The 15093-nt window shown below is 35.6% G+C and overlaps 1 long non-coding RNA gene across 1 annotated transcript; it reads right to left on the reverse strand.

Annotated features, from left to right (window-relative positions):
• Window positions 1-620: 620 nt before the first annotated feature.
• Window positions 621-14085, reverse strand: LOC103791654 (uncharacterized). The gene is made up of 3 exons (XR_618101.5): window positions 13781-14085; window positions 10418-10578; window positions 621-1769 (listed from the first exon to the last, which is right to left on the reverse strand). It is a non-coding gene; the product is annotated as an uncharacterized LOC103791654 (long non-coding RNA).
• Window positions 14086-15093: the final 1008 nt, after the last annotated feature.

Below are 15093 nucleotides of genomic sequence, written 5' to 3' on the forward strand. Positions count from 1 at the left end.
AGGAATCAGCTGGGCCTGGGAGGGCAAGGCAGGAGGATCACTTGAAGTTAGGAGTTCAAGACCAGCCTGGCCAACATGGCAAAACCCATCTCTACTAAAAACACACAAAAAAATAACAGGGTGTGGTGGTGCATACCTGCTAAGGCACAAGAATGGATTGAATCTGGGAGGTGGAGTTTGCAGTGAGCCAAGACCTCACTACTGCACTCCACCCTAGGTGACAGAGTGAGACTCCCCCTCAAAAAAACAAACAAACAAAAAAACCCAGAAATCAATCATCTTTGATGATTAAAATAACACAGACCAACAACAACAATTGAAAAATCATTTAAAAATACTCACTCATAGGTGGGTATTGAACAGTGAGAACACGTGGACTCAGACAGAGGAGCATCACACACTGGGGGCAGTTACGGGGGTTGGGGAGAGACAGAGAGGACGGATAACATTATGTGAAAAATCATTTAAAAATAGCAATATGTATGTATTATTACTACATAAACATATATACATACACATAAACATCACATATGTCTTGTGTATGTAAATAAAATTTTTACCCTATACTAGGTAAGTTATTTCAATTTTTAATTTTTTGATTTTATAAGGATATTTGTCTCAATTAGTTCGGCTTAAGAAAACTATTCAGTTTGACCATCTATTTGTCCAGCACAAGCTTTTCTGCTAAGCAACAACTTTCTAGCTGCATCTAATTTGTTCTAAACAGAATTCAGGGTTCATCTTCATGATACTTACAAAAAGTATCTAAAATTATTGCTCAAACTGCTTATCGATATCCTATTAGTCTACAATAGGATTAGTCTCCAGTCCTCTAATTATTCCCTTCCCTCAATTTGGTCTGTCTGACTGTGAAATCTTATTGCATGTATGTCTCTAATACTTTTAAATCTGATTTCTTTTGTTCACTCACCCTGGTGAATTAGAAAAGATTTGTATCACTAACTTACTATTTTCCATACTTTCTCTAAGTACCTATGAAATTAAGCTAATTTGCTTTTCTGTTTTCAGTTTCATCACATTTTCACTCCATCATCCACTTTCAGTATCTCTTTCATTTTCAGTCCATTACTCAAAACATAGACTCGAATGCAATTTTTCTACCTATATCCTTAGAGCTCTTACCTATTGCCCTCTAAAATAAGATTTCTCGGAATAGGCTAGGAAGCCTAGTATTATCCTGAGTGCTCTAAAGTCTTCAGATTCATATTGTCACTCCCTTTTCTACTCCTTCCCGTACATATGCTTATGCAATATTCAGCTAATTGCACTTTACCTAATAATTGTTTGTGGCTTTATTCCTTAGCTTATGCTCCCGCTTTGATCAAAATCCCCCTACCCTCTCTTCTTATTCCATCTGGCTACGGTATATCTACCTCTGAGACAAGCTTGTAAATATATTTTCTTGCCAGCATACTTTCCAAATCACTTCAGGTTGCATTAAATATATTTTCTATATGCTCAAATGGAATCTTAATGTTACAGGTAGAGCTGTTCAGTATCTTATTTAATAAATCACAACATAATTTCAAGTACCATTAGATCATTTTTCTCATAATTTATTGATATTTGTGGACTCATTACTTATTTTCCTTAGCAATCTACTTTGAATCAGTTACAAGGGCACAAATAACATCCTTTTAAGTACCTTTAAAATACATCTTTTAAAATTCATAAGACAAGCATAAAGCAGTCCTTATGCTTTTCCTCATCCATGTTTCAAGAGTTCTGACATTTTCAGAAAGTGTTTCCTGAAAAAGAAAGGTGAGATAGTTTTAATAAGAAAAGAAATTGCAAGCTTATGAAAGATGAGAACTTTGTATCATTGGATGATAATCTTCATTTTTGGCTTTCTATGGTGCACATAGGCAAGGTCTCATGTACATTAATGTATCTTTGAAAATGTATCTATTTTTTCTAGAAGAAATGCTTTCCTTGATAAAATCCAGTCTACTATAATTCCAGCTACTCGAGAGGCTGAGGCAAGAGCATTGCTTGAACCTGGGAGGTGGATGTTGCAGTGAGCCTAGATAATGCCACTGCACTGCAGCCTGGGCAACAAGAACAAAACTCTGTCTCAAAAAAAAAAAAGAGAATTCCGGCTACTAATCACAGTCTAATCTGCCTAAAATTTCCTTACATCTAACCCTCAAGCCACCTCAAAATCCTGAGACTGTTATATAAAGTTTTATATATGTATGACCTTACATATGTAAATTAAATTAAATTAAATTTACATATGTAAGGTCATACATATATAAAACTATTAAATTTATAGCATACAAATATAATCATTAAATGGCAACGTGCATCATAAAAAGAAGCATAAGAAATTAGAGTCTTTTGGTTTGTATATCATGCCTTGTTTAGCATAATTTTATGTTAAAATTTACTAAATTAAAATCATGGTTCATTAAAATTTAGCCAATAACCAGATAATTCTTTAATATAAAAATTTAACAAGCATTACTTTATCTTAAGGTGGATGAAATATAGGAGCTTTACCAGATAATTTCTGTTGTCAGATAGTTTAAGTTCAGTTACATTACTGGATCTACATAAATATACTACAGTACTGGACAGGACTTCTTAGAGTCTGAAATCTCTTCAGCAATCTTTTGCTTAAGGAGACTTGCATTTCAGTTTTCTAAAGGCCATAGCAGTGTTTATGAGTTTTTCCTACTGAATTACACTGAACCTATGAGAACAAATATGGAGTTTATTAACTTATAACTATTATCCATCAGTATATATAGACTATTAATCTATTAGATTTCTGAAGGACCAACTATCTCAGAGAGCACCTTCATGTCTCATACATTTCCTGGTTGACAAAACCAAACTTCCAAATTGCATTCAGTCTACAATGGAAAAGACTTGCAATCCATTAGGTATACATGACCATCTGGATTTGACTCTTTTAGAAGATTCAAGTGTTATGACGGGTTACTATATAATATCATGAGATATTATTTTTTTGAATAAGTTACTTACTTGTGGCAGTAACGTAATGAAGTATGTTAATTTATGACTTTTTTGGTAGTGACATATGAATTTCACATTGAGTTTCTTGCTCACTTAAATGCTTCCATAAAGGTGACTAAATCATAATTTTTAATATCTGAATACCCATAGCTTCTGATGACTAGTTATTATTTTTAGATTTATTTAGTGTATTTTAAAATCACTGTGGTAGACATGAAAGATTCCAACATTCATAGTGCCGCAAAAGATAAATTAAAAATATTTAACATCCCATAAGGCTATATGTTGTATGTAAACATTAATAAATTACTGGGAAATAGTTCTGTTTTACACTAAAATATTTTGAAAACCTGTTGATACCTGTGTTTCCAAAGATCACATTTTGAATCCGGACTTCTAGAAGTATGAGATCCCTTCAACAACCTGATACTCAAGGAGAATTGTGAAAATCAAAAAGTCATTCTCAGGTTGAATATACATAGTTATTTAATCATATATAAGTATACCAATTAGTCTTCTATACTGTCAGGGAGAATATTACTTTTTTTATATAAGGATAAATTATTGAGCCAAAATATGTGATCACCCAGTGTTGAGGGTATGGTCAGTAATTTTGTTTTATTGTTTAAAGAACATCTTCCCAAATTATATAGAGTGAAAAATGACATACTTATGGCAGCATATGAAAAATACTAAATTAAAAATGAGAAAGTAATATAGGAGAGGTTAGATTTGATAGACCTGGATGAGGATGTTGACTCTTCAGGATGACCTACACATTCTTTCTCACTGTTGCCAGTAGTAAGTGAGTTTGATCATTGATCATTTAAACAAACTTTTTTTTTTTTTTTTTTTTTGAGACAGAGTCTTGCTCTGTCACCCAGGCTGGAGGGCAGTGGCACGATCTCAGCTCCCTGCAACATCTGTCTTCCAGGTTCAAGCGATTCTCCTGCCTCAGCTTCCTGAGTAGCTGGGATTACAGGCACATGCCACCACGCTCAGCTAATTTTTGTATTTTTAGTAGAGACAGGGTTTCGCTATATCGGCCAGGCTGGTCTGGAACTCCTGACCTTCTGCTCCACCCATCTCAGCCTCCCAAAGTGTTGGGATTACAGACGTGAGCCACTGCGCCTAGCTTCAAACAACCTTTTATGGTATAACTGACCCTCCATGCATTTGCCATTTTGTACAACAATCTAAACATGGTCCTTTTTGCTACAGATGTTACTAAAATTTCATTACTAATTATGAAGAAGAGAAAACATGCATCTATAAAAAAGCCTTTTAAACAAGCTTTTTAGTGTAATTATTAAAGCATTAAACACTGACCATGGAGCAATACAGCTGGTGTTCAGTTTCCAGTTTCCCACTCACAATCTATGTGACTTTAGCAAATTATTTATCTATCCAACGTCACAGATTCCTCATCTGCCATATAAGCTAATACATACCTAACTTATGTATTTATAAAAATTCAGTAATTTATTACTTTTAACGTTTTCCAAACAGTTTTCATGCACACAGAAATGTCAGGGTTTTCATTATTCCTGCTGAAGGTATTTTGTCAAACATGGGTTTCTTAACTTGGAATCATGAAATCCGTATGTGGAATTCAGGGATTTTGAAATTTGGCATGGAAACACTACATCTTTGAAATTTCAGATTACTTTCATTTGATATGTCTTTCGCAGATACCTCAAAATGCCATTAATAGTTATCTTTACTGCACAATCACAATAGTTATTTTGATATATGAAACATTAGTGATTACCATCTTCCTGTTTACAGATGGCTATGCGATAAAACTGGCCATCTATTGAGCTATATGGGGCCTGGCTATAGTCATTAGGCCACAAAACACTTAAATTTGTAGTTCTCCACTTCTGACCCGGACAAGAAGTTACTTTGCATCATTGTCCATTCTCAATCATTTGCTGATCAGTATGTAAAAGGCAGTTAAAACCAGCCTAGAGTTAAATGTTTAGCCATTACAGTCGTTACACTAATCCTTCTTGAAACATAAAATTTAACTTGCCTAGTCTTAAATGCTTTCTTATTTATCGTGTTATGAGAAGCATATATGTTACAACTTATAAAATACTGTAATAAATTTCAATATATTTCATGTTTATTGTAATGCTATGTATTTCTATGTAATTTATGCATTTAAATACATATTTTGACAGGTAGTTTAAAGAATTCAACAGATTGTCCTAGTGGGTCATGCACACACAATGTGCACACACAGCTTCACATTTAACTTTCAGACTCTACCCACTAAGTTGTTTGTAAAAGCTCAAAGGACACGTTTTTCATAGAACTTTCATGGTGTTTCTCAAACATAACAGTAGCTACTATATATGAAGTGATTTACTTTATATGAGGCAAGCACTTTATATATACCATTTTAATAAATCCATACAGAAAATCTGCAGGCTACTTGTTTTAATCCTGAGTTTACAAATACAGTCCATATAATTTAAATAAGTATTTAAAACTAACTGGACTGCTACAGGTTGAATTAAAATTACAAATTATAATTTTAAAGCAATTTTAGATATATTCTATTTCTGTCGCATTTATCTGTGCTCTTTTTTTTCTTATTGTTTCTAGTACATTCTAAGTCTCTATGTAATAGGTATCAGCCTTTTTTTGTGGCAACTGGTTCAAAGATTTATACCTAGTGGGTACTCACTACATATTTATTTGACAAATCAAAGCATGGGTTTTAATTCAGAGAGAGGAAGCAGAGACAAAGGAAAGCAACAAATATGACAACATATAAAAAAACTTACTCACACATTAAATATTCAGAGTTTTGAGTCTCTTTCTTTGTTAATTCCTGTAGGTAATACTGACTCTCTTTGCAAGTCGATTTTTTTGTCTTCAGTTTTGCTTTTTCAATTTGTAAGACCTTAGAGAGTCACTTCAAATATAGTGCTAGGCCTCTATATACTCATTTCTTAATAATAATATTTCATTTCCTAAAGAAAATCAAGTGTGTTTTATTCACGATGTAAAAATCCATGATAAAACCAAAATGCTCTTTGATAAAATGAGATATTGTATTTGTAGATTACATTTATTCTCTAAATTGACCTACTTTTCTTTGTAGAACCTCCTTCAAATCCATTTAATCACAATAATGTTAATATTATATTAGCCATTTTTCCTCAATAAATGATTTCTCAATTGCTCCATGGCACACAAATGCTTATTTTTTCCCCATGTTTTCTTTAAAGAAAACATATATCTAAGAGACTAAGTGAGATTACAAAGTTCACAGAGTCTTACGAACCTTGATGTTAAGAATCAGACGCTTAGTCTTTCTGGCCTTAACAGCATACAATTGTGATATTCATTGATTTCTTTGTCTTGAACCAGTTACTCTACTGAGCACTTAAACATAAATCACTTAAATTAAGCTTGGCAAAAAAAAAAAAAAAATCTGTGCTTCATTATTACTTAAGTTTTTGGATTAGGAAACTAAAGGATCAATAATTTTAGAAAATTGCTCTAGTTTATTGAGTTTGTAGCAGAGTCTTGATTGGAAACTCTAAGTGTTGTCTTTGGTAGGCATAGGTTCTTACGATTAGTCTTGCGTGTTTCCTCCGAGGGGGACCTGTGTTTATTGTGATCCTGCCCCATGCCGGGCCTCCGTTACATCTTTCATGACAAATCTGTTCATTTATTTCTCATAAAAAATCATGGCATATTTCCTTATCATTTCCTTCTCTATCTCCTGGGAAATTTCTTATAATAATAATTCTTAAGAATTTATTAATTGCCAGGTACTCTTCTAGATGCTGGGAACCAAACAATGTGTAAAACTAAACTCTCTTTTCATTGAATTTACACTTCTCTAGAGATTTCCTCTTTGACTAATAGATCATTTAAAAGAGCTTTGCTTTCCTAGAGTACAGTTACTAACTTCTTTTTTTTTTTTTTTTGAGACAGAGTTTCGCTCTTGTTACCCAGGCTGGAGTGCAATGGCGCGATCTCGGCTCACCACAACCTCTGCCTCCTGGGTTCAGGCAATTCTCCTGCCTCATCCTCCTGAGTAGCTGGGATTACAGGCACACGCCACCATGCCTAGCTATTTTTTATATTTTTCGTAGAGACGGGGTTTCACCATGTTGACCAGGATGGTCTCGATCTTTTGACCTCGTGATCCACCCGACTCGGCCTCCCAAAGATAGTTACTAACTTCTAATTACATTTCCTTGTAACTGGATAATACACTCTGTAAACTGTGAATCTATTTAAACTTACGAACATTAGGTTATGTACAGTAAAGGGTCTACCACGGTGAATATACATGAACACTGGAAAACAATATTGACTTTGCAATTTTCTAGAAATATCAATTAGTCCAAAGTGTTATTTAGAGCTATGTCTTTATTTTTGTTTTCCTATTATTTCCCCAGTTGCTGTATCACTTACAAGCTGGTGTTAATAATCTTTTTCTATAATTGTGAAATTATTTATCTATTCTTTTTAATGCTGTCAGATTGCTTCAAGTATTTTGAGGCTTTCTTATCCTGTGTATACATTATAATTGATATTGTTTTTCTAACAATTTTTTTTCCTATCACTATGCATAATACCTTTTTTGGTTGAAGAAGTAGTTAATATATATTGCCAAAGCTGCATGTCCTCATTTTTTGTTTGAAATGCATTTTTTAGCAATGTAATTATTCCCTATTTTTTATATTCAAAGTGGATTCCTTGTAGGCAGTAAGAAGTTAGATCTGGTTTTTAAAAATTCACTTTGTGAGTCTAATATCTCTTTCTTTAGTCCTTAGAATCTGTTTCTCACTAGTATAATTCCCACCTTGCCTGAGAAACTTCCTCTGTAATTTAATGTAGAACATAACTATTGTTCTCTTGATTTTTTTTATTCACCTGAACATGTCTACCTTACATTCAGCTGCAGGTCATGTTCAATGGGTATAGAATACTAACATGACAGGTATTTTATTATGTCTTCTTTTTTTTTCTTTTTTTTCTCCTTTCTTTCTCTCTGAAATTTGAAAACATTGCTCCACTGTCTTCTAGTCATGGTTTCTGACAATCTACTTGGATTATTATTTCTGTATGTATAATGTTTCATTTTTCTCTAGTGCTGTGAAGACTTTATATTTGCTTTTTAACAATTTGATTTAACAGATAAAGGCATAGTTTTTTTAGACCTTATGTTGCAGAATTTTGCCTCTTAGTTCAGCTAAAACCTGGGTTCTTGTCGCATGACCAGGAAAATTTAGGAATGCAGACACATTGAAAGGTGAGTAGAGCAGGATTTTGTTGGGGGAAAAAAAAAAACCTTTCAGGGTAACAGGGGTTCTTGCTAACAGGTCCTCACCTCACAGATTGATTCCCAGGTTACCACAGGAGCTGAAGAGAGCAGACTCTTCCTATGCTTAAATGGCTCCACCCACTTTTCTCAGTGCCCATACTGGGCTCCAGTCTGCTGTGGGCATGCCCAGACAAGCCCTGGGAAGCTTTCCTCATCTGCACAAAGCATCTGATGTAAATACTTGTGTGGAAGGTTGGAAATTCTCTGGGTACACCCTTTTATCTGCCTAGGCATTTGGCTGTTTCATTACCCCATCTAAAGAAGTACATCTAACTGCCATTAGAATAAGGATAAAGATAAGGATGAAGACCAATTTTAATTGCTTCCTGGTGACAGGGAAGCTATTTTGGGAAAACCACAGTCAGATTTCACTCAGAGGCCTATCTCAGGGTTCCCAGCAAAAAAGGCCATCATCCAAGGCTCCAGTTGCAGATGCTCTGGAGTTTGATAGCCTGAAGGTGAGAAAAGACAAACTAGTTTATTAGAAAACATGTATCAAAACAAAACAAGGAGTGGTTAAGGACAACTCGAAAATCCAGAGGGCTTTAACTAGTTTGACAGGAACGGGGAGGCCAAAAGCCCAACTGGTAAAAAACAAAACAAAACTATTACCCTTTTGCTGGCATGTCAGGCTTCTGGGTTCTCTTCCTCTGAACCCAGTCCTAAGCCAACTATTCAAAGGTTTGAGAAATTACCTCTTCCCAGTTTGAAGTATGCATCTGAGACAAGCGTCCTGCGGTACAGAGACACCGCTACCTACCTACCAGTGAATAGAGGACAGAGGGAGAAAAAGGAAAAAAGAAGGCGTTTATTCCAGAAGGATCCCAGGGGTTTAGGATATGTTATAAAGGGGTACAGACTAAAGAGAAATGGCTACTTATCTAGAAAAATAGGTGAGCAGTTGTGTCTGGTTTCTTTCTATAGCAAATAGAGAGAATGTGAGGTGTTCCTCTTTCTTTCCTTGTATTGCTGAATCCTGGCAACTCTGCCAGGTGCCAACCATGGGTGTCAAAGTGGCTTTCATTCATGATTACAGGGGTGGAGGGGGTGGGAATAGCTGCTCTTTCTCACATACGCCATATCTCCCTTCCTGGAAGTAGACTTTGAATTCTCTAGACTTCATTTATGCCATGGATACTAGCATATCCTTTATCCATGAAATGGGAAACTTGGCTTGATTGAGTCATACTCACCTGTGCTGTGTCTTTTGACTTTCATTATTGTCCGGCTTCTGGATCCCTAAGATCAAGTTTTTTTAGACCTTTGACACAAAGCTTGGAATTCAGTTTGGGACCAAATATGTGTCTCAGCATGGGGGTTGCATGGACTCATTATCATGAGCCGAATGCTAAAGGGAAGCTGTGGAATTGAGTTCTCCTCCAACAAGGGAAAGAAAAGGATGTCTTGGGACACACCCAGATAATCGGTGGCTGTAGTTATGCTTGCTAAGAGTAGGGTACGTGGGGCTTTGCTTTGGTTAGCTCCCTTGGTTTTACTTTCCCAAAAAGGAAACCTCTGGATGATGGGCATCCTATTTATTCCCATCAGCTGGCAGGATTTGCAGGCTAATTGTTCAGAACTAAAATATCAATCCAAATTTTTACATTATCCATCCCCTTTTGTACTTTCTGATCTGCAGTCAGAGTGCTGGTTGGTTCACAGGAACAAGCAGGGTTAGTCTAAAATGTAGGCAAACACTTAAAAACAATGAGTTTAGAAACTAATGATGATAAGTTTTAAAACATAATTTCTCTCTGCCTAGTCCTCATTTCTGTTAAAAACAAATCATGATAGGGTTGTGTTACTTGCAAAATAGACTTTAATCTTATACTTGGCTTAATTATTTGCATAAAGTTTAGCAAGAATAATTACAGGCTCTTCAGATTAGCTTTGATGGAAATCTGTTCCATAAGAAATCTCAGATAAGACCATTTAAAGTTGAGCCAAGCCCTAGATTTGTAGCTTCAAACACCTGTGAGTTGGGTAAACTCCTCTCTTCTTGAGGTTCCAAGAGCATGTGGTATCTGTACGTGTTGGAAAGTGACATTCTTTACTCACCAGAGGTTAATAACCCTGTATGTGGACTGTGTAGACAAAGGTATGATGCCAGTTTTCCCAAGGGGCTCTCATCAGCTCTGGAAGTTGCTCTTGACTCCTTAAAAGGAAGCACATCTTTCCAATCAAAGCCTGGTAAAACCATCAGTTTCTCCAATTGCATTCTGTTGCAAAAGAAAAAGGATTCTTACTGCACTGATGCAAATGACTATACTGCCATGAGTTAGTTAAGAATGCTCCCTAGTAGCTTCTAAATTCTGAAGAAGCCAGGCAGGGCGAGATAATATGCTCCAAATTTTGTTCACAGGAGGACATCTTACTCAATTATTAAAGGTCATAAATAACTCAAAATAAGTTTGCTGGACTCTAAAAAAGCAATGATCAGCAATATTCCAAGCAAAAATTAAAAAGATTACTTCAGTTTTCTATCAGTTCATTCAGTTAACTCTTGTTTTGCTTGATATCTGTGAACATTTTAATTTTCACGAGTCCTGTATGTTTTTTCTTTTTTCCAATGTCACAATCTCCAATGTTATCAGAAACCTGCATTTGAGAACACCTGTCAAAGTTCCATAGCTTATTGTAAACCAACCATTGAAGAGGATGAAAACATAGGACAACAATGGTCTGTGAGTGACAAAATGTCCACGGTAGTTACAGTTGGAAACATAATTGACAAATAAATTTGGTTATCTCTGTGGTTTACAATAACTTAACATAATAACTATAATTATGATTGATAGCATATACTCAAACATTAGAATTTTAGAAATCCCATAAAATTTTGGAACATGTATTAATATTATTCACCAAAATACAACCTAAAAAAGATTTAACATCATTTCATCAATCCCATGTACCTAGAACATATCAAATAATCCTGTTCACCTTTTTTTTTTTGATACTCTCAGGGCACTCTGTAGCATCTAAAAGCCTGGTGTCAAGAAAGACAATTTTAAAACTGAAGTTTGCTTTTGAGAAGCCTGTTAATTATGTTAGAGTTTTAAACTACTTGATGTTATGAAATGGAATTCCAGATTATTGTAAGTTATTTACTTTGCCAAAATGACTCAGAAATTTAAAAATAAAAAATCTAACCATTTAAATATTTTGTTAAAGAGTAGCTTAGTGCTTTCAGAGTACCCTGTTGTACTTTTTTTTTTTTTTTTTTTTCAAAATGGAGTCTTGTTCTGTTGCCCAGACTGGAGGGTAGTGGCACAATCTCGGCTTACTGCAAACTCTGTCTCCTGAGTTCAAGCAGTTCTCTGCCTTAGCCTCCCAAATAGCTGGGATTTTAGTCACCTGCCACCACGCCCAGCTAATTTTTGTATTTTCAATAGAGAAGGGGTTTCACCATCTTGGCCAGGCTGGTTTTGAACTCCTGACCTTGTGATCCACCCACCTTAGCCTCCCAAAGGGCTGAGATTACAGGTGTGTGCCTGGTCCCTTCTTGTACTTTTATTTCAATACTGACTTTACAGAAAAATTATATAATATCCTTTGAATTTTCCTTTGCAAGATTAATTTTACGATTCTTCCACAACTTGTTTGAATTTACAGAATTACCTTATTTAATTGAAAACAATCTTTTAACCTTAGGCAAAATTTTACATTTCTATGCCTTCTTATAATCTTTTACTAAGAACACATTTTACTGTTCTTACATACTTCAAATGTAAATATATTTTTAGTAGTCTCAATTACATTATAATGGTAACTCGTAGCAATTCTTACCTTTAATGTAAAACTTGGTAAGTTATTTCAATTATGAGCTAGGTTTGACTCCTTCCAGCACAATTAAGGGCATGTTTGGTAACATCTGTTCCTAGGCCTTACCAATTGTGAAGCCAGCAAATTGAATCATTCACAAAGAGCAGTTTACAACCTTAAAACATTTAGCAAACCTAGTATCTGTCCTGCATAATTTACTCCAGCGATTTACATTTTGATGCACATGCATTTCACCAATAACCTTTAAGGCAGTTTTTCTTTCTCAAAGATTAAAGTTACCACAGCTTTTATCTTTCCTCTAAAAAATATTCAAGTGCTTATTTTTAGTTAGGCCAATTAATTAGAGCTGTTTTTATAAACATCACAAACACAAAACATATATCACTGCACAGACAGGCAGAAGAAAAGACACTCGGCAGCCACAAGATTTTCCATTTGCCAATCTCATAATTGGATTATTGTCCTCTAGGCGGATACCTTTCAGAGACAGGGCTAGGAAAATATGCTGCTTCTAGGGCATAATAAACAGGCATAACTGGGAGGCAAAAGCAGATTTCGACAGGGATCTATCTGCTTCTAATTCCTGGGGTTCCATGAGGAAAACAGATTTCTTCCCAAAATAGGGTCAGTAGTGCCTTCTGTTTTTCCCAAGGAGTCCCAGGCCCCCCGGAGTTATCTTAGGGCCTCTCCTGCATACATCAAGAATGGTAAGACAAAATGGAGAAAAATCCCTTTTCCCAGCCAAACAAAATCAAGGAAAAAAAAAAAACTAACAACATAAATGCCTTTTAAATATGCTTATAACTTGGATATCCACTTTTAACTCAGCTGAGCGCTCTTTAAGAAAATTATTTTAAATTCCTTGTTATCTGATTTTAGTTGTGCCAAGCAGCCCATATTTCTGGCTTTCAAACTTTACTAAAGGCTCAGGGAAAGAAAAATCCAGGCTGTTTGTGAGGGGGAAAAGAGTCAATAAATTGCAAAGGTCATGCAGATATCAAACCAGAAAGCGTTTATTCCCTAAACCAGGATTGAACCCAGCTGCCATTGTAAAATGGTGGAGGCTAAACAAAACATTGCCATCAGGTTACAGGTCATAGTTTCAAGGAGGTAAAACAAGATGGGGACCTGCAGCAAAGTTTGCTACTGACCCATACAGAAAATCATGCAAAGCACGCTAGATTGGCTACAGATTAAGATCAATCTCAGGAATACTTTTTAATAATTAAAACTTTACAGAGAATATAAACAGTGATCCTTATAATTCCTGGCCTAGTAAAATGTCTTCTAAAAGGAAAAAATAAAAACTCTCACTTAAAAGTTAACTGCTGGCAGGGTAGGGAAAGGCAGAAAAGTTTGAAGTGCAGGGTTGAAAAGATGCCTGTGGGAAGAACATCTTGTTCTCATGCAAATGATCCTCCAACAGGGCAAGAAACTTAAGAAGGGAGCAGAGAGCCTCTGGTTCACCTGTCCTCCCCTTAATAAAAGGAAATGGCTGACATTCTCGACCCCTGGAAGTGAATGGAGTGAAGGGGAAGGAGGCATAATTTCCTCTACCCTCAGAAAATGTCAGAGGACACAAAGGCTTAGAAGCAAAAGGAACAAAAGGGATTTTTTTTTTTGGCTCGCACTTACCCTTTCTCGAGCCCCATGTTTGGGTGCCAAAATGTTGCAGAATTATGCTCCTTAGTTCAGCTAAAACCTGGGTTCTTTTCACATGACCAGGAACATTAAGGCACGTGGGCACATTGAAGGATGAGTAGAGCAGGGTTCTGTTGGGCAAAAAGGAAAACAAAAAACAAAGAAAACCACTAGCAAAGTGAGAGGGGTTTCTGCTTAAAAGCCCCCACCTCACACATTGATTCCCAGGTCACCACAGGAGCGGAGGAAGGCAGGCTCCTCCCCTGTGCAAGGTATGGATTTCTCACGGCGCCACACACTTGGCCCAGTGCGCATGTCAGGCTCCAGTGCACTGTGGGCATGCCCATATAAGCCCTGGGCTGGTTCCCTCATCCGCACAAAAGCATCTGGTGTAAACACTTGTGGGGAAGGCTGGAAATTCTCCAAGGACCCCTTTTTATCTGCCTAGGCATTTTGCTGTTGTACTTATACTAGCTGGAATTTGCTGAGTTTCTTTAATTTGTAAGTGTACGTCATTTACTGTATTGCAGTTTTTGAAAGCCTTCGGATATGCGGAAGTATGCCCCAATTTTACCTTTGGGTACTGAAATTACACGTGTGTTAGACCTTTTAATGTTGTCCTTCAGGGTCTGAGCTTTCTTATTTTTCCATTTCAAAGTTTCTCTTTAGTCTCATTTATTTTTCTATGTTCTTTATGTTGGGTAATTTCTACTGATCTATTAATTGGTACTTTTTTCTTTATATTCAAAGTGGATTCCTTGCAGGCAGTAAGAAGTTAGATCTGGCTTTTTGAACATATTTTATGTTTAATATATTTTCCCACTTTTTTTTTTTTTTTTTTTGCTATTTAACTTATTTAATAAATTTTTAATTTCAGATATTTTATTCTCCATTAAAGATTTCTATTTGTTTTCTCTGTCACATTTCTTTGTCTCTGCTGATATTTACTATCTGTAGAGTTGTTCATCCCTTACTCTCCTCTTGAACCTCATTTCTCTCTCTAGCTCCCAGGATGTCAGTTAATTTTTTTATTATTCCTAGTCAGATAGATAGCCAAGTGTCTAGCAAGACTTTTAGTCATCTATGCTTTTCTACACTGCTAATGGGGGAAAAAAAATCCCAAGGAAAAAAATAATGAAAATTTTTTTTCTTATTTTTATTCATCTCATTATTTTTCATTGAGATGGTATCTCAGTGTAGTTTTATGACATCTGTTGTCTCCAGATTTTTTTAATGATCGCCATTCTTACTGGTGTGAGATGGTCTCTCAGTGTAGTTTTACGTAGCATCTCAATGTCACTTTAGTT

The sequence above is a fragment of the Callithrix jacchus genome, chromosome 2, assembly GCF_049354715.1.
Source record: "Callithrix jacchus isolate 240 chromosome 2, calJac240_pri, whole genome shotgun sequence".
In the NCBI taxonomy this organism is placed as follows: Eukaryota; Metazoa; Chordata; class Mammalia; order Primates; family Cebidae; genus Callithrix; species Callithrix jacchus.